Below are 26,680 nucleotides of genomic sequence, written 5' to 3' on the forward strand. Positions count from 1 at the left end.
GTCAAATCAGGGACCAGAGGATGATACATTTTCTGACTATGAAACTGCATAGACATAGGAAAGTTGTCAAAAACTTATGGAGATTTTCCCATCCAAAAACAGGAAGATGTGGGTGCCACTAAGAGCAAGTTCTACAAAGTTATGTTAATGGTTGTGGAAACTGGGAAATGGGGAGGAGAAGGGACTATCCAGAGAAGTACTGCTCAAAGGCAATCGGCTGAGTAAAGCACTGCATTCTTTCTTTCTCTTTTTTTTTAAATTATACTTTAAGTTCTAGGGTACATGTGCACAACGTGCAGGTTTGTTACATATGTATACATGTGCCATGTTGGTGTGCTGTACCCATTAACTCATCATTTACATTAGGTATTTCTCCTAATGCTATCCCTCCCCCTTCCCCCCACCCCACGACAGGCCCCAGTGTGTGATGCTCCCCTTCCTGTGTCCAAGTATTCTCATTGTTCAGTTCCCACCTATGAGAGAACATGCAATGTCTGGTTTTCTTGCAATAGTTTGCTCAGAATAATGGTTTCCAGCTTCATCCATGTCCCTACAAAGGACATGAACTCATCCTTTTTTATGGCTGCATAGTATTCCATGGTGTATATGTGCCACATTTTCTTAATCCAGTCTATCACTGATGGACATTTGGGTTGGTTCCAAGTCTTTGCTATTGTGAATAATGCTGTAGTAAACATATGTGTGCATGTGTCTTTATAGCAGCATGACTTATAATCTTTTGGGTATATACCCCGTAAAGGGATCACTTACTACATTCTTTCTTAAGGCCTACAGAGGAGATGTTCACCATCTCAGTTGGTTGAGCACAGGCCAAGGGAGAATATCTATGAAGTGTGTGTGGCTGAAGTATGATTGATCCATGTCTTTTTGGTTCATTTGACCATGATAAACCCTAATGTGCGTATACAGTTGCTGAGGTAGTCAGTGGACAGATTTCCTTCTGGTTTTATTTCTGGGAATGTTTTGTGGCTCATCACCCTTTTCTAAAACAAACTAAAATCACAGACTTTTATTACTGTGTGTTTTTTGTTTGTCTCTCTCCTCTGTTTGCTTCTTATTTTTATGCCCCTTTTACCTTGTCCACCAATTAAGACATACATCCGTCCACAGGGCATAGGAACAAGACATGGTCCCTTTTGTTAAGGAAGTTGGAGTTCAGTGAGAGACCTAACCAGCATAAGGAATGCTACTTGCAAAGCATCAAGGCATAATGACTAATTGTTTAGTCTCTTAAATTAAAGTAACTGGGTGGAATCTCTCTGCTTAGCTGAATGTGTGCATGACCTCAGATTCTTTGCTTGTATCTCTAGGTCTCAGTCTCCTGTGAGTACCATGGGGAAACACGCACTGCAGGGATGGAGGGGGTACATGTGTGTTGATTGGAATGACATCCCATTCTAAAACATAGGTCTGCATTCCACTCCCCAGGACCTGTGAATATGTAGCTTTATATCAGCAGGCAGAAAAAGCTACTGTTATAGAAAGTACAAGGGGTCTGCACTGACACAGACCTGGGTTTGAGTTCTGAGTCCTTCAGTTTGCTACTAGCATGGCATTTGGCAAGCTACTTAACTACTTGGAGTCTCAGAGCCTCATATAAAAATGAAGGTAAGAATGCAGGTCTTCCTGAGTTGTTGTGTGGATGCACACTTCTGGAATTACGTATTTACTGGGCTCCTCCTCTAGATTCCTAGCTACTTAGGAGCAGGGTCCATTCTGTATGCCTCATATCTGGCACTTTGGGGACTTAACAGAGAATTGTTCAGTAAGCAGAAGTATGTGCAAAGTACTATGAAAGCAAAGAGAAGTTAAAGACACCATGCTTCCAGGCTGTGGGAAAGATTCAGCGAGATGGCTTTTGAGCTCCTTTGAAAGGAGATAAACCTATAGGTTTCTACCTCAATTTAGGCAGCAGTAATGGAAACAGCTCACACTTACTGAACGGCTACTATATCCTCTTTGTTAATACATTATTTTTATCCCTCAAAATCTTTACACTTCCAATGCTCATTGACATCAAAAGGAAGTGATGCTCAGAGAGAACAAATAACATAGTCAACTCACACAACTTGTAAGAAGTAGCGTCGAAATTCTAAGTTGACCGTGTCTCATTCCAAGGAATCATACCCAGCTTGCTCTGACATGATCCCTTGGGGTGGAGATGAGATAGAAAAGTAAGTGCTAGTGCTAATCTGTGACGAGTCTATTGTGAGGCACCCTCCTTCTCCAAATGTTGATGAAGTTATTCACCAGGCAGAATGGCTGGCTGGATGTGTTCTCAGGTTCTGTGAATTTCTAGAAAAACTTCCCTGCTCCCTCCACAGTCATTTTCAACCTCCCCTGCCAGTCTCTGGGTTGTGCTGTTGGTGACCCTGAGGAGGAACTTCACAATGTTTTCAGGCCCCAGGTGCTGCTCTGTTCTGAACACAGTACTAAGAAGGACATCCCAGATCCCAAAGATGCTCTCCCTATTATCTCATCTTTCCTGAGATTTCGGAGTGCCAAACAAACATGAGGAAACACATATCCGAAAGAGTCCCATTTGGTAAACTGCTAAGAGGTTTCTTGGTTTGCAATCAAGATAGCACTTTGAAAAGAGCTGTGTCTGGGTGGAACTGCCCTGCTTCTTGCTATTAAAGGGAAATCTAACCACAGGGTTATGTTTGCTATCTATCATGTCTGTTTTTCCTCACACAAGGACATGACTTTTATGGTTCTGCAAAAAATAGTCCTGCATGTGATATCTTTTGTAAGAAACACATTGCTTCTAGGACAAAAAAGCTTTTTCTGTTGATTAATTAATTAGTGTATATTTTCAAAGTTGTTTGCATCTTCTCTAAACCTATTTTTTTTCCAAAGGGGAAAAACAAAAACAAAACAAACAAACAAACAAAAAACCAGAGAATGAAGTGGGTCCACCCAGATCATCACAGACACCACAGTATTGACCAGAAAGGACAATAACAAAAAGGGGAGAGAAAAACAGGTCACCATGCTGTTCCTGCAGAGTAAAATGATAAACACGGGCTAGACAAGGGTCATGAAAAATGTGAGAAACTCCAAAAGTATATGCAATGCTTACTTTATATGCTTTATTTAAGGTGCACGGACCCATAATTTATATCATATTCTCAACTGGATCCATGACTTCAAAATGGCAAAGAAGCACTTCTCTAACTGAAAACTCAAATCATTTTCAACCACAATATTATTCTTCCACGCATTATTATTCACATTATGTTTCAGATGCTCTGCAAGGGGCAGAATCCAACTTACTTTCTTTAATCCAAATAAAAACAGAAATACTAGTTGACATATATTGGGTGTTTATTTTGTTTCAGGAACCATAATAGCACTTAAATACTTAATCTCATTTAATCTCAGAAACACATTGAATCAGAAACTATTTTACAGATGGAGTCTCAAATGCAAAGTGACTTTCTGAGTTTATGATTCCAAGGAGTGGTGGAGCCCAGGTTAGAACCAGCTTACTTTCAGGAGTTGTTCTTTCAATCACAGTGTGTTACTGCAATTATTTCCATACTTACACTTTTTCAATGATTTCTATGCATTGTTTCATTTTATCATCACAAGAAGCTCATGTGGTAGCTACTGATTATGTTATTTTCACTTTACCATGAAGGAAACTGACTCAAGGACCTCTCTTCTGAAAGTGTTTTGACATAAACACTTAAAAGTGGCAGAGTCCATTGTAGATCCACATTGCAGTTCCTTCCTTTTCCTATAAGATTTTTTTTCCCTCTAACCTGAAGTCTGGTTAGGTCATGAGAATTGATCTGGCTCAGGCCATGTGTGCACAAGTGACAGGTAGAGGCTTGACCATCCATTGTGGACTTTGCCACAGTCTTTTCCTCTGTCATCACCTTGCAGAACACGGCATCTACACCATGAGCCTTAGTCCCGGAGTAAGCCCAATAACAGAGTGGAACACAGGTCACAGTTGACTATAGTGAACACACACATAGTGTGAATAAGAAAGATAATTTCAGTGTTTTAAGTTCCTAAGATTTTAGCTTGTTAGTGTCCTTCGTATAACCTGGTCTATCTCTAGGTTTAGATGACTCGAAGTCCATGTAATCAGCCATCTGATGGGTATTATCCTAAGTTTAAATATGAACTCTGTTGATCCCGTAGGACAGGATGACTGTAAAGAAAACTAATACTCTCTAGCTCATCTCCACAAATGGTCAGGAGATTTAGCTCAGCTCCCTGTCCTCCTCTCACCATAGGCCCAGTCAGATGAACTTTTCAAATAAAGAGGACCAGGAGTGGGGTGTGGGACCTGGATGAGGCTGAGGTGTACCCTCTTCCCCACCATGCACTCTATGATGAAGGACCGGGATGGGTCTTATGATTGGGCAAGGAGTCCCACATTAAGGCACTCTGATTAATCAGGAAGTTGAGTAGCTGGAAGAGCATCGCAGACTGTCTGATTTTCAGAGGAACTCATCCAGATAGCCAGGGTTTTGGCTACAGAGCCAGGGTGGGGCAAGAAGTCCTCGATGCCTCCTCATCATGGACCCAAAGAAGCATATTTGTCTTTGCAATCAGGAAGTGCCTGCAAAGAAAAGATGTGAGCAGGATTGTAATTATTTTACACACACTCTCTCTCACACACACACTTATACTCATGCATAGACACTCACACTCCCACATTAACAAACGCACACACTCACACCATACTCATACACTGATGGGTACACATACACAAACATGCACTCCCTCACCCATACATGCATACAAATGATGAACTGTCCTTCATTTTCATCCACTATTTATTTTGCCATTACAGTTTGATTTTAAGAATAATAAATTTTTTACTGCATAGGGTTGTTGGGAAAAATACATCTATTAGTGAGGTATCAAAAACAGGACCTGACATTTCATGGTTGCCCAATGAGTGTATGGCCTGTCTTATCTTCTGATTTTCTTTTCCAGTAGTGACATGGATGTTGGGAATTATTTCCAGACATTATTTACTGAAGAGTAGGAAACTAGCTGTCTATGGTCTAATAACCTCCACACGAGGACCTAGAAGCCACTTTCCAACCTTGCCAGCAAAAGACTAAATATATCTCTAAGACATCAGATTAACCCTGAAGAAGAAAAATATTTGAACTGCTAAAGTGTTGTTACTTCGTGAGTCTCTGTGGTTTTTCTATTCTCAAGTGTTCTCTGGGAGGTTACCAAGTGATCAGATGTGGAGAAGAATTAACATTCTTCAGTACTGTGATAAAATACTAGGTTTCTAACCAACTCCAATATTATCTCAATACATGTGTGAATTCACTGAAAATTTGGTAGAGTTCATAACTAATAAACTTTAAAGAGTCTAAAAATATTTTTTTGGCCGGGCACGGTGGCTCAAACCTGTAATCCCAGCACTTTGGGAGGCCCAGACGGGCGGATCACGAGGTCAGGAGATTGAGACCATCCTGGCTAACACGGTGAAACCCCGTCTCTACTAAAAAATACAAAAAAACTAGCCGGGCGAGGTGGTGGGCGCCTGTAGTCCCAGCTACTCAGGAGGCTGAGGCAGGAGAATGGCGTGAACCCGGGAGGCAGAGCTTGCAGTGAGCCGAGATCGTGCCACTGCACTCCAGCCTGGGCGACAGCGCGAGACTCCATCTCAAAAAAAAAAAAAAAAAAAAAAATTTGAAAAAAAATTGGAAAGAGTTCATTCTGTCACTACTCCTCGTAATGCCCTTCCTCTTTGTCTCTTCTTTTATCTACCTGGAAAACATATGCGCTTCATTTTCTTTGATTAGCATCCATTTCATTCAACATTAATTGAGTAATTTAATTCCAAATACATCTATTAAACACACTCTATGTGGTAGGCGATGAAAATAACAGTGTGACGAAGGCAGCTAAGCTTTCTGTCTGCAGGTGCTTCAGATCTGAAGGAAGACTATTAAACACGATGGAAAGGAAGCAAGATGATGTCATGGCAGGCGTTAGTGGAAGCCCTGGGAACCTGTTTGCCGGCCAGGCACCAAACTGGGGCCAGGATAGGTAGATCAGGAATGCTCTTCACACCAGACGAGGTGCCATTCACGTAGATGTGATGGAAACCGTCTTTCCTGGAAAGGATACAGTGAGATGCCCTTGTTCTATGTACAAATAACTAACAACTGCATACCTACACCTTGCTAGTTTTGGGATACAAAATAGAGGACAAATGAGCATCCCTCTAATTCTGGAGCTTAAGTAATAGTGAGAAACAAAATCCTAAATAAACTAGATATCACAAGGCAAGTTAAGGTTTGTAACTAAAATAATAGTATAATTTACCATCAAAATGGAGACACTTCTAAGAGAAAAAAGACAGTGCTTTGTTTTGTCAGTTTCCCTCAAAGTGTCCCAGGGAAACCTAGATAGATGCACCCCCTCGTATTGGTGAACTGTGAGGGTATTAAGAAGAGGGCGTCGACCGGGTGCAGTGGCTCACACCTGTAATCCCAGCACTTTGGGAGGCCTAGGCAGGCAGATCATGAGGTCCGGAGATTGAGATCATCCTGGTTAACACGGTGAAACTCTGTCTCTACTAAAAAACACAAAAAACAAAAAAACAAAAAAAATAGCTGGATGTGGTGGCGCTTGCCTGTAGTCCCAGCTACTTGGGAGGCTGAGGGAGGAGAATCACTTGAATCCATGAGGTGGAGGTTGCAGTGAGCCGAGATGGTACCACTGCACTCCAGCCTGGGCTACAGAGCAAGACTCTGTCTAAAAACAAAGAAGGAGAAGAAGAGAGTGTCAATAAGAGAATAGCTAAGGAAGTGTAAGTTAGCAGAGTAAATGTGGGCCAGGTAAGCCTCCACCTCCAACTGTGGGCTTTCTCATCCTTGGCAATAGAGTATGTCACCTGGGGACAAGATGATGAACAGAGTCCTGCTAAAGGCCCTGTGTGCTTGCCAGCTTGACTGCAGTGAGTGAAGAAATGCAAGCACTATAAAGAGTGCTGCAGATCCCCGAACTTCTGATACATCTTAGCCCAATGATGAAGACCCATTTTGCCCTTAAAAATATTTCTAGTTGTGGTAGGGGGATAAGTTAAAGGGAGCCAAGCAGGAAGAAGAAGCCACCTGAGAGGGCTGCAGTATCCTAGCATGGAGGCAGTGAGGTGGCCAGAAGGAGCGGAGGTGCAGGGTGTTCAGGAGGTAGACTCACTAAGATTTAGTAAACAAGTGAGAGGGACTGAGAAAGGGAGGGGGTGGAAATACAGTTTACTGAGAAAGGTAACCTAAGGGAAGGAGGGCACTGATGAGTTCAAGTGGCTGGATTTTAGGTGTCCTGGAAACATCCAAGTAGAGGCATTAATAAGTGAGCAGTATAGATGTCAGGAAAGGATTTTAATTACAGACAGTGCTTAGGATTCATTATTAACTTGAATGGTCATTAACATGAATGAATGAAAGAATTCCTCCTATTGTCAAAGGAGATAAGTAAGACCACCAGAAATACCAACATTTCAGAGGGGGAAAAAAAGTCCAGGATCCCAGGAAATTTCTGAGAAGGAATATGTAAGAAGAAGAGGAAAAGAGGAAAATCCAGAATAAAATTGTACCCCTCTTCCCCCTCCCTCACACAAACAGAGAGACGTACATGGAAAGAAAATGATTCTGAAAAAAAAAGGAGTAATAGTAATCACTTGTTAGAATCAAAAACTGGATGCGGACCAAACATTACAACTATGTTCAATAAAAATAAATACATCAGTGACCTAGGAGAAGACCGTTTTTTATTTACTCCTATTTCTCTCCTTTCCCCATATATATACATTCACTACAAGAAAATTCCTTCAGGACAGAAGGTCTGTGGTGTTCCTCGATGTATACAGGACTGACTCCAATGCCCAACTCAGAGTGGCTGCTCAAGAAGCATTTGCTTTTGAATGCGTGGAAAGTAAGGAAGAAAAATCAATCCAGTAATCCAACTACTGGCCATCTACCCAATGGAAAGAAATTATTTTATCAAAAAGGTACCTGCACCTGGCTGGGCGTGGTGGCTCACCCTTGTAATTCTAGCACTTTGGGAGGCGGAGGTGAGTGGATCACCTGAGGTCAGGAATTCAAGACCAGCCTGGCCAACATGGTAAAACCCTGTCTCTACTAAAAATATAAAAATCAGCAGGGCATAGCTGTGCATGTCTTTAATCCCAGCTACCTGGGAGGCTGAGGCAGGAGAATCCCTAGAACCCAGGAGGAAGAGGCTGCAGTGAACCGAGATCACACCACTGCACTCCAGCCTGGGTGACAGAGCAAGGCTCTGTCAAAAACAAAATGATACCTGCACCTATATGTCATCACAGCACTGTTCACAATAGCAAAGATATGGAGTCAATCTTAACATCCACCAATTGATGAATGGATAAGGAAAATGCGATATATAGACACACACATACACACACACACACACACAATGGAATACTGTACAACCATAGGAAAAAAAATACAATCACGTATTTTGCAGCAACACGGATGGAACTGGAAGCCATTATCTTAAGTTCAACAACTCAGACATAGAAAAGCGAATACCACGTGCTCTTATAAATGAGAACTAAATAATGTGTACAGACTGGGCGCGATGGGTCACGCCTGTAATCCCAGCACTTTGGGAGGATGAGGTGGATGGATCACCTGATGTTGGGAGTTCGAGACCAGCCTCACCAATATGGTGAAACCCTGTCTCCACTAAATATACAAAAATTAGCCAGGTGTGGTGGCATTCACCTGTAGTTCCAGCTACTCAGGAGGCTGAGACAGGAGAATTGCTTGAACCCGGAGGCAGAGGTTGCAGTGAGCTGGAGCCAAGATCGTGCCATTGCACTCCAGTCTGGGAGAGAGAGTGAAACTCCGTATCAAAAAATTAAAATAAAATAAAGAAAAACAAAAAATAAATGTGTACTGATGGACATAGTGTGGAATGATAGACAATGTAGATTTGAAAGTTTGGGGGATTTCAGGGGTGGTATTGATTAGAAATTACTTAATAGGTACAATGTATGTTATTCTGGTGATGGGTACACTAAAAGTCCTGACTTCACCACTACCCAATATATCTGTCTAACAAAATTACATTTGTACCTCATAAATTTTTACAAATAAAATTTTTTGAAAGGAAAAAAAAATCATGAAAAATGTTTGCCTAGAAGTCTTGATTTCCAGTGCAGAGGCAGCCTGAATATGGGGTTGTATCAATTAATTTTAAGACCAAATGAATTTTGAATAAGTTCAGGGTGAGCTGAAAATAGAATGTTCTAAGTAAAGAAGTTTCCAACTAGCCTTGCTTTGATGAGTTGGGAAAGAAATTGAACAAGATGAAGCATTTTCAACTCTCAGCCAGAATATGCCAAAATCCATCTCTCTAAAGTAGATCTTAATCACAGTCAAATTTCTCCTCAAAGTACATTAAGGTTATATAAGTCTCCAGGCTTCATTCAAGTGAGCTAGAGCTAACTCTTTCTGTCTCTTCCTCAATTATCATCATTGTTGAGTTATTAAGGCAACAAATTGTATTTAAGTATGTTCTTGACAAGGTCTCTCCTCCCCTGTAGCTAGAAGGATTCCCATAACATACAAGTGAGCCCTAACCTAAGGTCATGGGGATGATTTGGGAAAAGCATTTCTGCCCCAACAGAGTGATATGTCCCTGATGCCTTTCTCTTTCTCTTCTGCCTTGTTATTTCTGAGGCATAATACGAGATTTTGGAAGTTCAGGAGAATCACAGGGTGATTACTAGTTTAAAGAAAAATGTAGGCATTACCACCTTATTTGGGTCATAAAATTGGTTATTTAACAAATAACCACATTCTAATGTGTAACATGTTTATCACAATTTAGTGGTGGCATGTCGACAATTGCCTCCTTTTACAAAATTTACTGTTCAGTTTTATTCCAGCTGTATAATATTAGCAATAAATCCACAAGTAATATTGTGACTTTTTTCAGTTGATTAAACTGAAATCATGGATACAAATTAAATGTTGGGGATTGTATTTATTGCTGATCTATAATACATAGTTTATGTAGAATACATTTAAAATGGCCAGTGTTCAGAGTATTCAGAAAGAAGTAAATCCACAACATATTCCAGAATATTTTTTGTTTAAACTTTAGATGGTATATCTTTGAAATATCACCTAATGTAAATAAAAAGCTTTACAAGCTAAATGACCTCCATAAGAACAGGAAAATTGTTATATTAATGGTTCCTAGTGCATAGTAGGAATTCAATAACTGGTAAAAAACTTGCATTCATTTTCCATGCTGCTGTAAGAAAGTATCACAAACTTAGAGACTTAAAGGAACATACATTTATTATGTGAAAATCAGACGTTCAAAACGGGTGTCACTTGACTAAAATCACGGTGTCAGCACAATAGCATCCTTTCTGGAGGGTCTATACGAAAGTCCCTTTCTTCCCTTCCCAGCTTCTAGAGGCCATCTGTATTTCTTGGCTATGGTCCCTTCCATCCTCAAACCAGCAGCATAATTATTTGAATCTTGGGCCTCTACTTCCACTGCCATATCTCTTTCTTTCATTTAATCTATCTGCCTCACTCTTATAAGGACTTTTGTAAAGACATTGTGTCTACTCTGGTTATTCAAGGCAATATTCCCACTTAAAGGTCTTTATATTTTTTGACTTGCAAGCTACCATCTTCACAGAATTCAGGAATCAATGTATGAACACCTGAAAGTCATTATTCTGCCTACCACAGGTCTTCAAGATCAAATTTTTAATTATTCAAGCCTATAATTTCAAGTCATTACTACTTTTTCTAGATTAGGAGAACTATATAGACATTAAATACTGGTCCTATCAAAAAATATCAGCATCTGATAATACTAGTTAGTCTTTCAAGAACATTAAATTGAGGACTGTTCACGTATTATTTCAGTTAAGTCAAAAAGTTGAAAATATGCCAGTTGGAATTACTGATGTATAGAAATTAGAGATGTATGAATATATTCTCAATAGATGCAGAGAAAGCATTCAATAAAATTCAATATTCTTTAATGATAAAAATTCTCAACAAAGTAGGTGTAGAAGGAACATACTTCAAGTTAATAAAAGCTACCTATGGCAAACACACAGCCAGCATTATACTGAACAGAGAAAAGTTGAAAGCATTCCCCATAAGAACTGGAATAAGACAAAGATGCCCACTTTCACCACTTCTATTCGACATAGTCCTGTAAGTGTTAGCCAGGGCACAGGCAAGAGAAAGAAATCAAGGGTATCCAAATGGAAAAATGGAAAATCTAATTACCTCTGTTTGCCAGTGTTATAATCTTATACCTAGAAAACCCTAAAGACTCCTCCAAAGAATCCTAGATTGATAAATGTGTTCAGTAGAGTCTCAGTTTACAAAATAAATGTACAAAAATCAGTAGCACTGCAATATATCAACAACAACCACACTGAGAATTAAAACAGGAATACAATACCCGCACAACAAACAAACAAAAACACAGGCATAGCAATAAACTTAACCAATGAGTTGAAAGATCTCTACAAGGTGAACTACAAAAACACTGCTAAAAGAAAACATAGATGACACAAACAAATGGAAATACAGCCCATGTTCATGGATAGGAAGAATCAATATCATGAAAAGGACCACACTGTCCAAATAAATATACAGATTCAATGCAACTCCTATAAAAATATCCATGTAATTCCCAACAGAATTAGAAAAAGATAATCCTAAAGTTAATGTGGAACAAAAAATAAGCCTAAATAGCCAAACCAATTCCAAGCAAAAGGAACAAATCTGGAGGCATCACATTACCCAACTTAAAATTATACTATCAGGTTATAGTAACCAAAGGAGCATGGTACTACTGGTATAAAAGTAGATACATAGATGAATGGGATAGAAGAGAGAACCCAGAAATAAAGCCAAATACTTACAACCAGTTGATTTTTGATGAAATATACAAAAACAAAAACTGGAGAAGGGATATCTTATACAATAAATGGTGCTGGGAAAATTGGATAGCCACATGTGGAAAAATGAAACTGGATTTTGATCTCTCACCATATACAAAAATTAACTCAAGGTGGATTAACAACTTAAATCTAAGACCCGAATCCTTCCAATTCTAGAAGAAAACCTAGGTAAAAACCCTTCTGGACATCAGCCTATGCAAAGAATTTATGACAGACCCCAAAACCAAATGCAACAAATACAAAAATAAATAAATTGGACTAAATAAAATTTAAAAAAATACTGCACAGCAAAAGAAATAATAATCACTTTTAAAAGGCAACTTAAAGAATGGGAGGGAATATTTACAAAACATGAATCTGATAAATAACTTATATCAATAATCCGCAAGGAACTCAAACAAGTCAGAATAAAAAGCAAATAATGTCACTTAAAAGTGGGCAAATGATATGGATAGGCATTTCTCAAAATAAAATATATAAATGTGCAATAAACATATGAAAAAATGCTCAACATCACTAACCATCAGAGAAATTAAAATTTAAACCACAGTGAGATACCACCTTACTCCAACCAGAATGGCCACTATTGAAAGTGAAAATACATATATATATTGGTGCAGATGTGGTGAAAAGGAAATGCTTATATACTGCTGTTGCAAATAGTACAACATCTATGGAAAACAATGTGGAGATTTCTTAAATAACTAAAAGTAGACCTACCATTCAATCTAACAATCCCACCACTACTGGGCATCTACCCAAAAGAAAAGAAATCATTTTATCAAAAAGACACTTGCATGAATATGTTTATCACAGCATAATTCACAATTGCAAAGACATTGAATCAACCTAAGCCCCCATCAATGGATGAGTGGCTAAAGAAAATGTTATACACACACACACACACACACACTGCGGAATACAACTCAGCCATAAAAAGATGAAATAATGTATTTTGCAGCCACTTAGATGGAATTAGAGGACATTATTCTTATTGAAGTAACTCAGCAATGAAAAACCAAATACTGCATGTTCTCACTTATAAATAGAAGCTAAGCTATGAGTAAGACAGAGTGGTATAATAGACACTGAAGACCCAAAAGGGGTAAGGTGAGAGAGGGATCAAGGATGAAAAACTACCTACTGGGGTACAATATACACTGCTTGGGTGATGGGTGCACTAAAATGTCAGACTTCATCACTATATAATTCATCTATGTAACCAAAAACCACTTGTATCCCAAAATCCATTGAAATAAAATAAAATTTAAGAAAAATTATAGCTGTATAGGTATACTATACTTCACTCAGGGAAAAAAATCCTAATTCAAATATAAAGTACTGCTAAATATCAGTTATGGAGAGAACTTCTTCAACTTATTGGCAGGAAGAGTTTGAAATTAGCATTATCTTTTTATTTAAAGTTAATTAATTCTTGAGGCCAGGTGTGATGGCTCATGCCTGTAAACCCAACCTTATGGGAGGCCAAGGCAGGTGGATTGCTTGAATCTAGAAGTTAGAGCCCAGCCTGGTCAATATGGTGAAATTCCTTCTCTACAAAAAAATACAAAAATTAGCTGGGTATGGTGGTTCACACCTGGAGTCCCAGCTACTTAGGAGGCTGAGGCAGGAGAATTGTTTGAACTCAAGAGGTGGAGATTGTGATGGGTTGTGATCATGCCATTGCTCTCCAGCCTGGACAACAGAGCAAGACCCGGTCTCTAAAAAATAAAAACTACATTAATTAATTAATTCTTTTCATGGGCCAATAATAAATTATGCTTTAATGACAGAGTTCCCAATGAGCCTTGCTTATACTGCTAATTTTAAATTACACTTATTTATTTGTATTGCAAAAGGAAAACTTATCCTAAGTCTGTAAAAATGGTACAAATCTTGTATCTGTTTTCCAAACTACAGGTAGTTTTCTACAATCAATAATCATTTATTTTGTGAAGCATCTCGAGAGTTAAGTCTAGCAGATATCGTTATTCCATTTTATTTTTGATTAGTGCAAAAGAAATTGCACTTTTTGTTCTTAAAGATAATGGCAAAAACTGCAGTTACTTTTGCACCAACCTAATAGAAGAGTAGCTAAAGTCCAGAGGACTTTAAAGAGCTTTCCAAGTTGTACAGGTGATAAGGACTGAAGATCTCCTCACTCTTTGTTAATTTCAATCACTATCAATCAGCTATGAACTTAAGATATTATACTACCTATGTTGGGGTCAGGCGCCATGGCTCACGCCTGTAATCCTAGCACTTTGGGAGACTAAGGCGGGTGGATCTTGAGGTCAGGAGTTCAAGACTATCCTGGCCAACATAGTGAAACCCTATCTCTACTAAAATACAAAAAATTAGCTCAGTGTGGTGGTACGCACCTGTAGTCCCAGCTACTCAGGAGGCTGAGGCAGGGGAATCCCTTGAACCCAGGGCAAAAGTTGCAGTGAGCTGAGATTGCGCCACTGCACTCCAGCCTGGCGACAGAGTGAGACTCTGTCTTTATTTCATATAGCATACCGACTCTTTAAGGCTTTTGACTACGTGATGGTTAATATTGACAGCCAGCAAGGCAATGGGAACACCAGTCCTCTAACTTCAAGGACACAAATTTTTTCAACATGTAAAATAAGTTTGGAAACAAAAACTTTCCTCAGAGGCTCCAGACAAGAATGATTGATTTGCTGAAATGGGATCCCACACAACATATCTTCAGAATGAGAGACACTTTCCATGATAAAGCAGTTTTGCAATGGTTGGGGGCAACTGAATCTTAGCACCATGTGTGACAGTAACCACATGACCCAGGATCCACTTTTGCTACCATAAACCACATCACCTAGAGCAGCTACACGATAGATGTTGCAATGGTCAGTGGAAGGATCAGCTAAGGTACTGGCTCAGAGACAACACCCTGTGGGTTTGGAGTACTTTCCTCCAGGATTCAGTAAGGTTGTCCTCCTTATCTACCATTTTGCTTTCTATGGTTTCAGTTACCTGCCGTCAACCATCGTCTGAAAATATTAAACAGAATATTCTACAACAGCATGCAATTGATGAGTTTTAAATGGCAGGCAATTCTGAGTAGTGTGATGAAATTTCATATGGTCCTGCTTTGACCTGCCCTGACATGAATCATCCCTTTGTGCATCCTAACTATGTGGTCACTTTTTAGTCACGTAGTAGCCCGCTGAGTTATCAGATCAACTGTCCCAGTATTGCAGTGCCCGTGTAAAAATAATCCTTATTTTTACTTAATAATGGCCCTGAAATGGAAGAATAGTGATGTTGGCAATTAGGAAATGCTGAAAAGAGGCCATAAAAATGATTTCTCTAAGTGAAAAGGTGAAAGTTTTCTAGTTAATAAGGAAAGAAAAAGTATTGTATGCTGAGAGTGCTAAGATCTAAGGTAAGAACACATCTTCTATCAGTAAAATTGTGAAGAGAAAAAAAAAGTTGTGCTAGTTTTGCTGTCACACATCAAACCCCAAAAGTTACAGCTAGTGTGTGATAAATGCTTAGTTAAAAAGAAAAGTTCGTGAGTAGAAGACATGAGCAGAAACATGTTCTGATTGGCGGCAAATGGCTTCATACTATGCTCAGTTTCAGGCATCCACTGGAGGTCTTGTACCATAGCCCTCACGTGTATGCACAGAATCAATAGGCAATATATGGTCCTCTATACCAAAGGTTAGGATTAAAGGGTCTGGGAACTGAGATGTGAGAGATAATTTGATCATTACTTTAGTGACCCACTTTGGGAATTTGTACTTCGTGTACCCTCAGCTTTTGAGGCTCTGTCCAGCAAAATCAACTGGATTTTCACCAGATGATGTAGAATCATTACTACATGATTCTACTGACAGTAATGATTCTACTGACTAACACATCAACTACACATGGTCATTTTCTAGTTTCTCATGTTGTTAGAAGCAATTGAATCTCAGTACCATATGTCACAGAAAGAAGTAAAACTAAAACTCGATGACTAATCAAGGAAGGTTTTAGTTGTTAGTTCTTCCATGCCCTATAAATGCAAAATTACAACAGAATCTGAAAGTGCACATTTATTAATGCCTTGTGGGGCAACCTTTGGATCAATGGGAACAGAATTATGTGGAATCTGGTGCATAAATATTTCCTTCTGTTGTCCAGAGGGGCATACAATTTTGAGGTGTTTGGTACATGGCACCTCACTGGGTCCCAGCAGGACTGAGCTCTAATTGAATACAAAGAAAGATGTGGAAATTCTATCTAACCCATGCAGTTCAGGGATTTCCCACGTAGAAAGAAGAGCAAAATATTATTACACAATTGTCTCCTAACACACACTGAACAGGAAATTTCAATTAGGCAGCAGTGCTCATTAGTCTAAAGATAAAAATATGATTTAATATGGAATACCAACTAAACACCATCCCCGGGATATCTTGAGCTGTGTTCTTTGATAGATGACTTCCAAATCTCATTCATACACTTTCTTTGTGTTCGTTGCATTTTATTTAATTAAGTGTTCTAATCTTTTGTCTGGAAGATTTTCTGCTGTGTCATATGATAGGCACAAATATCCTTCCACTCAGTATGCTATATGAAATAAAGACAGAAGTTAGGAAAAATAACTGAGGCATATCAAAGATTGTCATTAAACCACCAGAAGCTAGGAGAGAGGTATGGAAGAGATTCTCCCCCAAGCCTTCAGAAGGAACCGGTCCTACTTAAACCTTCGTTTTGAACTTTCAGCCTGCAGGATTGTGAGACAATACATTTATGTAGTTTTAACAATCCAGTTTGTAGTACTTTTAATGGCAGCCCTAGCAAACTAATACAGTGACTGTCTTTATTCTGCCACCATACACTGCCTGGTCGCAGAATAGTTGCCTTGCTATATTACAGAAAATATACCCACTGGCTCCCAAGGTACTTTAAAGTCTCATCCCCTTACTTCTTCAGGCTCAAAATGGAAGTCAGGGTTGCCATGTACATTAAATTTATGTTGGAGAAGTGTAGTTTTTCTTAAACTTAAAACCTGTGGATTAAAGAGATGTTATTTCTCCCCACACCACCCAACACGTGCAGTATTCATTGAGGAGAGAGGTACAGGGAAACTGCAATAAACAGTTCTCCTCAAATAAAGGAGTAAAGAAGTCATGAAATGGTCAATGAGCCCTACCAATTCTGAAACCACATTGTCATGTTATTCTACTGCTTGACTAGGAAATAACATCCTGCAACTACTGCCTACACCTTCTGGGCTCTGGACTTCACCCCCCAAATCATCTTTTCTTTTTATAAGATTTATGTTTTACATGCAGTTAAGTAATCTTAGCCAGCTTCTTGCCCATAATTATAAATCCAAAGGCATATATACATATATGTGTGTTTATATAATAGTATATCATATGTTTTTAATATATTTATAACTATATATGTATATATGTGCATACATACGTGTATATATGTACACGTATGTACGTATACACGTATGTATGTATACACACACATTTTGGGCATTTATCATTCTGTTAATGTAAGCTGGTGTAATTCCTTTAACAATTTTACGGCAATCTTATGTTACCAATACTCTACTTTATTAACCACACCCATATTTGTATTCCAAGACCTCGAATCGTTGTAAAGCTACTACGAGATCACAATTAGCATTCTTAGAGTTTCTACGGTTTGAATGAGTTTACAGGTCATGACTATACTGTCTTTATGGGTTATTTTGTTTAATTAAGAGCATCTATGAAGTAACTCTAAACTTTTCCAGATCTCATCAAGATCTTACAGAACATCTTTGATTTGAATTTTCCTGTGAAGCCACAGGTCAAATCAGTGGCAACACTCTGCATTTGTTTTCCTTCTTTGGGGCTGTGACCTACTTTGAGAACCATTTGCTAATTGTAGAAATGTGCATGAGAAATAGCTCTATTTTTCAAACTAGGCCAGTCCTGTATTATTTGTATTTCTCATAACACTACTAAAATATCAAATAGGTTTTCTTTCAACTCATCTATTACTATGTACACATTTTCATACACATCTAAATCATTTAACACTTTCAACATTTTGCCTAAAAATATCTTTAGCCATCTTTTCCTTTTTATTATTGTTATTATTACAAGCAGCAATTTCACTGAGCTTTCCACCACTGCAAAATATACTTCATCTTTTCTCTTTTCTCCTTTCTCTAGTGGCATTTTGCTTGCTGCCCCTCAAGCTCTCAATGTCTTCAAGTCCACTCTAGTTCCAGTATATTGACCAGACTGAAAACCAATGCCAATTTTTGAAAACATTTTGTTAAGGTCGCATCTTGATTCTAGGGGCAAAATTGTGTTCCAATTGTCTAATGCTATGTCATTTTTAAGACCTCAAAACTTAATGGCTTAAAATAAACTTTAATTATCCTCCTGACATTGTAGTTCAGATGTTCAAAAATATATCAATTAGATGGATTACCCTTGATTCACATAAGATGAGTGAGCATCTGTGGCTGGGGTATCCTCTTCCAAGATGGCATCTTGTCTCATGGACCTAGTGTCTTGGTGTTCTTGACCTCTCTTTCTTTCCCCCGGATGTTTCTTCTTTCGGAACCATCTGTCATGGTTTCACTTTCTCCCAAGACTGTTAGACTAGTGTTGGTTTCCTCCAGGGCAAGGCATCTAGGAGTGTTTTCCAAAAGGCAACTTTCTAAGAGACAGGAAGTTGAAACTACTCGTCTCTGAAATACCTGGGTACTGATACAGGCAGCATCGCCTCCTTTGTATTTTCTTATTCAAAGCATACACAAAGCCCAATCAGATCCAAGGGCAGAAGACAGAGACCCAAACTCCTAAAAGGAAGAAGTCGAAAATTTTGAATTTACACACTTTCTTTGTGCTTTGTGACTTTGCACAAGTTATTTAACCTCTTTGAATCTCAGTTTTCTCTTCTATTAAATGCAGTTGAAATAGAAAATAATTCTATTATTACTGCTTGAAAAGACTATTCAAAGACTACGATGAGAATAAAATGAGATCACAAGTGTGCAGTGCCTATCACAGTAGACCTGGCACAGAGAAGAGTCAATAAATACTGTCTGTGATAATTATTATATTAGCATGAAGAACATTTGAATTTTCTTATATTACCATAAGAAGCTAACTTCAAAGTATCCATTGTTAAAATTTAGACATAGCCATTTTCGAACACATGTTTTCAGCTAACAAGAAATTCCCATGTAAAAGTAAAGTTCTAAAGAGCTGTGGGTGTGCTACAAATCTCAATTTCTTTTGGGATGTATAACTATGCTTTGTATCCATTTCCTGTTTCATATTTATTAATATTAATATGGTTTATAAAATCTCAGCTGGGGTTTATTATAGTTCATAGTGATGTGCTGAATAAATATGCCCCAAATTCCTAAACTAAGAAGAAAAGCAAATCAAAAGACATGAATTTTGAAAAAATCAACAAATCTGCCAAGTACCAGTAGAAACATATACAGAGAGAGAGAAAGAGAGAGAGAGAGGCACTAGATTTAAGAGCTTAACATGATAGAAAATCACCTATAATGGTCCTTTAAACACGAATACATAATGACATACTTCTGAGTCCACAAAATGCCCTTGTTTTAAACTACATTACGCTCAACCTCTTGAAATTTCTGGCTTTCATCTTCATCTTCAGAAAATGCTCTTCTCTCTGGACATTGAATGACACTATCTTAGGATATGTTGCTTTTAAATGGCATGAAAAGCTTTCTCTGCTCTTTGTAACCATAATTATAGGTCCAGACATGGTATAATAAAATTAATACTCAGTGCATTCTTAGAAGAATTGGGATCAAAATCTCAAAGTCTTTGCTAAGCATTTGCTTGCTATTATTTAAATGGTGAAAGTATCAGTTTCTGCAATCATGAGCGTTTACTAGATCATGCCACTGTGTCTAAAGTGGTGTGTAGACTTTATGCCATACAATTCAGCATCTCAGTGAATAGAATCAAAAACCTTGTCTCTTCCATTCTTTTTTTTTATCTCAAGGCTGGTTTCTCTCCTATCAATAAATTACCAGCAGCAAATGAGACTGTTCAGAGTCAGCAAAAGAGAATATGATTTTGTTGTGTGTTAAAAGCAAAAGTTCAAATATTTACTCTGAACTGGACAGGCAGTTCAAAGATCAGTTCCTAATAACAATAATAATTAAGGCTACATTTTAATTAGTACTTACTGTGTTTAAGTCACTGTTCTAGTACTTAACAAGATTTCATTCTTCTCAAAAAATATGTAAAGCAGTGACTATAACTATTCCCATTTTATAAATAAAAATGTTTGGCATAGAGATATTAAAATGCTAGACCATGACCAAGGAATACATTTGGAGTGTGAAGGAGCTCACTCAGCTCTGTCCCACACAGCAGATTAACTGTGGACAACTTTTATTTAATGCTGTACTAATCTACCTCACTGAGCCAGTAACTTTCCACATTGAAGAAAATACTGTTTGCCTTAAGGCAATCAAGCTCCCTTCCTAGAAGGGCTTTGCTCACACGTAGGAGGAGAAGTGTTTACCTAAATGAAAACATTGGTTTGTCGGGAGAACAAGACCACTAGGCATGGAATAACTTTTATTTATCAAACTTACTAAAACAAGCTCTGTGATTAGCTTTGTAGCCTCTGAAGCATTGCCATGGAAAAGAGAGATAATTTGGGTCAACAAATAAAGCTTAAAGTGACAACAGACAGATTTGAAGTCAATATGTGGCTTTATTTTTAGAAACAGAATGATTGGGAATGTCCTCCCTAGGGTCTTCAACTGGGAGGTGGGAGAATCCTGAGACTCACGAATCTCACAATATGGTTTACGTGGTGCATGACTGAGATTTATGTGTGGTTTATTTTGATCCGGACTCATCTGTTCTGATTATAATGCTACTTTCTTTTAAAATTAAAACATCTAGAAATGGCTAAGAAATCTATCAGTGCAGGATGGTACAATTACTCATCATTCAGCCAAGCAGGGTTTGAATTTCTAAGCTGACACAAGGCAAGAATGCAAATTATTATTAGTAGTAGTATTTTATTATTATTATTATTTTGAGAAAGTGTCTCACTCTCATTTTCCTGGCTGGAGTTGAGTGGCATGATCCTGGCTCACCCAGGCCTCAACCTCCTGAGTTCAGGTGATCCTCCACAATGCAAGTTCTTAAAGTATCATATATATGTTTTAAGGATAGCCATAGCCATTTTAGTGAACAGGAGGTAATTGATATAAAACATAAAATGTTGCTTTCAATTATGAGTACTAATTACATGAAAATGTCATGCTTATATCCTCTCTTTTTCTCTCTCCTGTCTCCCTTATTTATTTCTTACTATATTTTCTTTTCCTTCATAAATAGTTTTGAATAGTTACTTTATTCCAAACATGTGACACTAAGGCCACAAAATTAAATAAGGTATAAAGGTAATTGCCCTCAAACAGCTTAGGGGATTTTAAGATATGGAGAAATGTAACTAATAAATTGTGGTCAAACAGGTTATCTGCTCTCAAACCCTGTTTCCTGATAAGATGTTATCAATGAAAATGCGTGCCCAAAACTTCATTAGCAATTTTAATTTCACCTCATCCCGTGGTCCTGTGATCTTGCCCTGCCTCCATTTGTTTTGGGGTATTTTATTACCTTGTGAAGTGTGTGATCTCTGTGACCCACACCCTATTCGTGCACTCCCTCCCCTTTTGAAAATCGCTAATAAAAACTTGCTGGTTTTAAGGCTCGGGGAACATCACGGATCCTGCCGACATGTGATGTCTCCCCGGGACACCCAGCTTTAAATTTCTCTCTCTCGTGCTCTTTCCCTTTATTTCTCAACCCAGCCGAGACCCTTAGGAAATAGAAAAGAACCCACGTTAAACATCGGGAGCAGGTTCTCCCAATATCTGGTGCTCCACTATATATAAATTTAGTGTACTCTAATAAGTATAACTTTTCAATTCAGTGGGAGAACACCGCCCAGCCTAGACTACTCACAGTTTACCCTGCAGACTTCTTTTGGGCACCAGGGCAATTCCAACTCAGCAAATCAAGGTGATAAATTCTGTGCTTCTGACAAGGTTTTGTGTGTGGTGGGGAGAGGTGGAGGGTGTATTTTTTTTTAATGGAAAAGCCACTCTCCTTTTTAATCACAGCAATTCGATAAAACAAACTACAGTAACAAGCAGTTGTTCCAGGTTTTTAAGATTGAACACAGACTCTATTTTCAATAATTCACATTTTTCCAGGTGTGCTGGACATTTATTGGAGCTTAATCATTTTCTCTCCTTTATGAAATTAATTTTCTAATACATTTGTGGTATAAATTAGGCTTTGAGAAAGAAGTGGTCATTACTCCCTGTCCAAATGAAAGAGGATTTTTAAAGATGCACGATTGCAAAGAAGTCGGAACCAGGTGTTTGCTACCATGAACAGTTTATTTCAATAACTATTTATTCTGAGAAAGAAATGATTAGAGTTGAATTTTAACACATATTTTACCATGTATTTTTTTTCCAGTTACTGTATTAGACATTGGAGATTCTAAGCTGAAGAGATGATAGTTCTGTTTTTTAAATGGTTGTTAGAGTAACTATTATTTAACAATAAATATTAGCGATTACTGTTACTCTTATGATAGTGATGATAAGGTTTTGGGTTACTAGCAGTAATGTTATTATTGCCACTTTGTTGTTGTTTTTTAATTTTTCTTTTTAGTATGCACTGACAGACAAGAAAAAGGACCCAAGGGTTGAATTTTGAGGAACATCAATGGTGATGAAGATATATCTATAAAAGAAAAAACAGTGTTTTATAAGTTTTCTTCCTCCCTCCTGGACACATGTAGGGTTGCATTTTCTGTACTGCTTGTGGTTGGGTGGTGAATGAAGGAAAGAGTCAGCTGATCTTAAATGTGTTTCCTCATAATCCTCTTTCTAGAATCTGCCACTTTAATGCCTGTCAGCATCTTTCTCTGCATATGACCCATCCCAGCACTACTCCTTCTCAAGAAGTTGTAGAAGCATGATTGTGTTCTTCCAACACTACAGCTTAGTGAGAGAGGTTGCGTCAATTTAGTGTTAAATTACAGTGGAAGTGATAACCACCATAAGAGAATGAAATAATCCCATAAAGGGTTGGTGGGAGGAGTAATCTTAGAGTTGTAATACCTTTGTGTGGGGTAGAAGAGTGACAATTGCATCTTTTTATAAAGGCTATTGAATAAATTCACTAATAATAACAGAACGACATTTTGTTTTTATCTTAGCTAACAGCTACATTGGATAACTTTCTGCAATAGGCATTCATTGAAGTAAGACTACAAAATTACATTTGTGACCTTCAATGTAAGGCAGAGATCTTTTACTCTAATTTTCTTTACTTTCTCTGGTATTCTTAGGCAATAATTCAAGCAAAAACAAAATTTAATTCTCACTGGCATTTACCATTTTACTATAATGACCTCATTACTGGCACACCTGAACAGATATCTGGAGAACAAATTTAGTAGCCAGTTGGCTCCCCAGAGGCACCAGATAAAGGCACCAGGTTTTAGGGAGGTATGCCAATGACAACAAAATACCTACTTTATAATAAGCATACTTGAATGTGTTAAGATATCTAATGTACCATGTTAAGATTGTCTTGTTTTTTTTATTAGTGCACATCTTTTTTGGTGCTACAGACCTTATATTTGATGCCAACTCAGCTCTCTCACTCAAAAATTTTAGTGCCCTCTGAGTCAGGTGAAAACCCACAATGGTCGCATTTTATGGTAGTATCACCTCTGTGCCTGAGCCTCCAGCATTTTTTGCAGTATTATTTCTCAGTACTGTTATTCCTCACATCCCTTTCACAGAGGCCAGCTTTGCTTAGCTGATTACTTGTATTTTCTTAAACATATCACCTAGGGTGTGGCTACATCCCGCAACCATTTTCCCTCTATTTCTCTTTTATCACATTCTCTCCTAAGCATCTTTTAAATCTGAGGTCCAATAAAAATTTTACAGCAACGTGGATTTGTTGCTTAAACTTGGTTAACTACTTTCATCATTAACATTCTTAAGGGCTCATCTTAGTTGTAGCATTTATCACAATTTTAATTGTGTCTTTTACATTGTAAGCTCCATAATAGCAGAGACAATGTATGTTTTTGTATTCCTTTGAATTCCCAATTTTTTGGAATAAATCTACCAATGAATATATATTGAATGAATATTTGTTGAATTGAGGGAAGAGAGAGACCCTCTCTTACTGTTTTATACTGTTTTACACTCAGAAAAGGAAAGAGAAGCGAAACTAAAAGCAGATAGCCCGGCGCCCAGGAACCAGACCCTAAACCAAGGAACCAGACCCAAAACCAGGCCTGGGACTGCCTGACCTAAGCCTGGTAGTTAAAATTCAACTCCTGACCTAGCAACAGATGTTATCTATAGATTCCAGACATTGTGTTGGAAGGGCATTGTGAAACCTTCCATTCTGTTCTGTTTCACTCTGACCACCAGTGCTCGCAGCCCCTGTCACGTACCCCCTGGCTTGCTCAGTCGATCACGACCCTCTCCTGTGGACCCCCTTAGAGTTGTGAGCACTTAAAAGGGACAGAAGTTGAGCACCTGACGAGCTCGGATTTGAAGACACTAGCCTGCCGATGCTCCCAGCTGATTAAGTGTCTGAGGGGTTTTGTCCGCAGCTCATCCTGCTACAGAATGATAGAAATAACAGTAGGCCGGCAGAACAATTTTATTTATGACCTTAGATGCAAAAAATTAATAACTGGATATTATCAAATCATATCTAACAGTAAAGTAAAATAATTGTTCAACACAACAAAAGGAAAACATATTTAAATATGAATAATTCACCTCAAATTGAAAATTCTTATCAATTATGTAGGTGGTAAGAATGCAAGATATGTATCTAAGTGCAATAATTATTTACAAGAAGTAATAGCAAGCAAGAGTAAATAGTAATATGCTGAAGTCTTTGATTACTATAAAAATCAAAGAAATGTGTACCATCAACACTGTTATTCAACATTATCTTGAAGTATCTAACCAACACAATGAGATTAAGGGAGGAGCCCACCCCTCTATTGTCTTATGCCCAATTTCTGCCTCCAAAGAAAGAAAAAGGGAGTAAAAACTAAAAGGCAGAAATGAAATCCACAGGCAGACAGCCCAGCGCCATACCCTGCGCCTGGTAGTTAAAGATCAACCCCTGACCTAATTGGTTATGTTATCTATAGATTACAGACATTGTATAGAAATGCACTGTGAAAATTCCTATCCTGTTTTGTTCTGATCTAATTACTGGCACATGCAGCCACCAGTCATATACCTGCTGCTTGCTCAATTGATCACGACCCTCTCACACGCACCCCCTTAGAGTTGTGAACCCTTAAAAGGGACGGGAATTGCTCACTCGGGGAGCTCGGCTCTTGAGACAGGAGTCTTGCCAATGTCCCCAGCCGAATAAACCCCTTCCTTCTTTAACTCAGTGTCTGAGGAGTTTTGTCTGCAGTTTGTCCTGCTACAAGATAAAAAACGAAACATGAAATAAATACTGTAAAAGGAGAAACAAACATATACCCCTTTGCAGTTGATATGATTGCATATGTAGAAAGCTCAGGAACCAAATAAAAACAATTTCTAGCAAAAGAAAATTTAATGAGATAAATAGATTTAAAAAGCAGTAATCTAAAATAGAATTATAAATATGTTAAACTTATGGTTTGTCCCAGTGTGTTAAGAGAGTTGCTCAGCATGATTGAATTTAGGGCATATTTTCAGGACTGTAGGAGGTGAGGTTAAATAAATAATCATTATGACTCTCAAGTTTGGGGTTCTAACAATGAGCCATGTGTTAGGCCTCTGAGCCCAACCCTGCACATATGCACCCAGATGGCCTGAAGCAACTGAAGATGACAAAAGAAGTGAAAATGGCCAGTTCCTGCCTTAACTGATGACATTATCTTGTGAAATTCCTTCTCCTGGCTCAGAAGCTCCCCAACTGAGCACCTTGTGACTCCCACCCCTGCCCGCCAGAGAACATCCCCTTTGACTGTGATTTTCCACTACCTACCCAAATCCTATAAAATGGCCCCACCCCTTTCTCTCTTCCCTGACTCTCTTTTTGGACTCAGCCTGCCTGCACCCAGGTGATTAAAAACCGTTATTGCTCACACAAAGCCTGTTTGGTGGTCTCTTCACACGGACACGTGTGACACCATGCATATTGCAAATTGCTTTATAACTATTAGCTTGTTTAATCAAAACTTTGACAGAATTATCCGGCTTTTCACATCAAGACACTAAGCCCTAAAATATTTAAGTGACTTACCTGCGATCACAAAACCTACCAGACACCGAGCTGGAATACAGAACTGTCTCCTTGAATCTAATGTGCTGTTTGTAATGAAGTGAGGCTCTGTAGGCAGGCAGATTGGAAGGGACACATGAAGGCTTTTGGAAGCTGCCAGGCTTCCAGGGTTTAGTGTCATGTTCCCAACTTGGATGGGGGCCAACTGGGTTCTACTTGCTTCTGGGAAACATTTATCTCCCCAGCCGGCCTCCCCTGGACCTTCATTAATGCTTGACAGGAAAATACCAGGGCAGTGGTAGGAAAACACCAGGGCAATGGTGAGAAAACAGTGTCCTGCAGAAGCACG

The 26,680-nt window shown here is 38.4% G+C and overlaps 1 long non-coding RNA gene across 3 annotated transcripts; it reads right to left on the reverse strand.

Annotated features, from left to right (window-relative positions):
* Positions 1-3,175: 3,175 nt before the first annotated feature.
* On the reverse strand, positions 3,176-26,461 carry LOC105488261 (uncharacterized). Of its 3 annotated transcripts, none has more exons than XR_011606702.1 (4): positions 26,353-26,461; positions 18,461-18,833; positions 8,775-8,877; positions 3,176-4,600 (listed from the first exon to the last, which is right to left on the reverse strand). It is a non-coding gene; the product is annotated as an uncharacterized lncRNA (long non-coding RNA). The 3 variants fall into 3 exon arrangements; XR_011606700.1 differs by lacking the exon at positions 8,775-8,877 and adding an exon at positions 16,406-16,585; XR_011606701.1 differs by lacking the exon at positions 8,775-8,877 and having other exon boundaries at positions 3,177-4,600.
* Between the last annotated feature and the right edge of the window lie 219 nt (positions 26,462-26,680).

Source organism: Macaca nemestrina, chromosome 8 (assembly GCF_043159975.1).
Source record: "Macaca nemestrina isolate mMacNem1 chromosome 8, mMacNem.hap1, whole genome shotgun sequence".
NCBI lineage: Eukaryota > Metazoa > Chordata > Mammalia > Primates > Cercopithecidae > Macaca > Macaca nemestrina.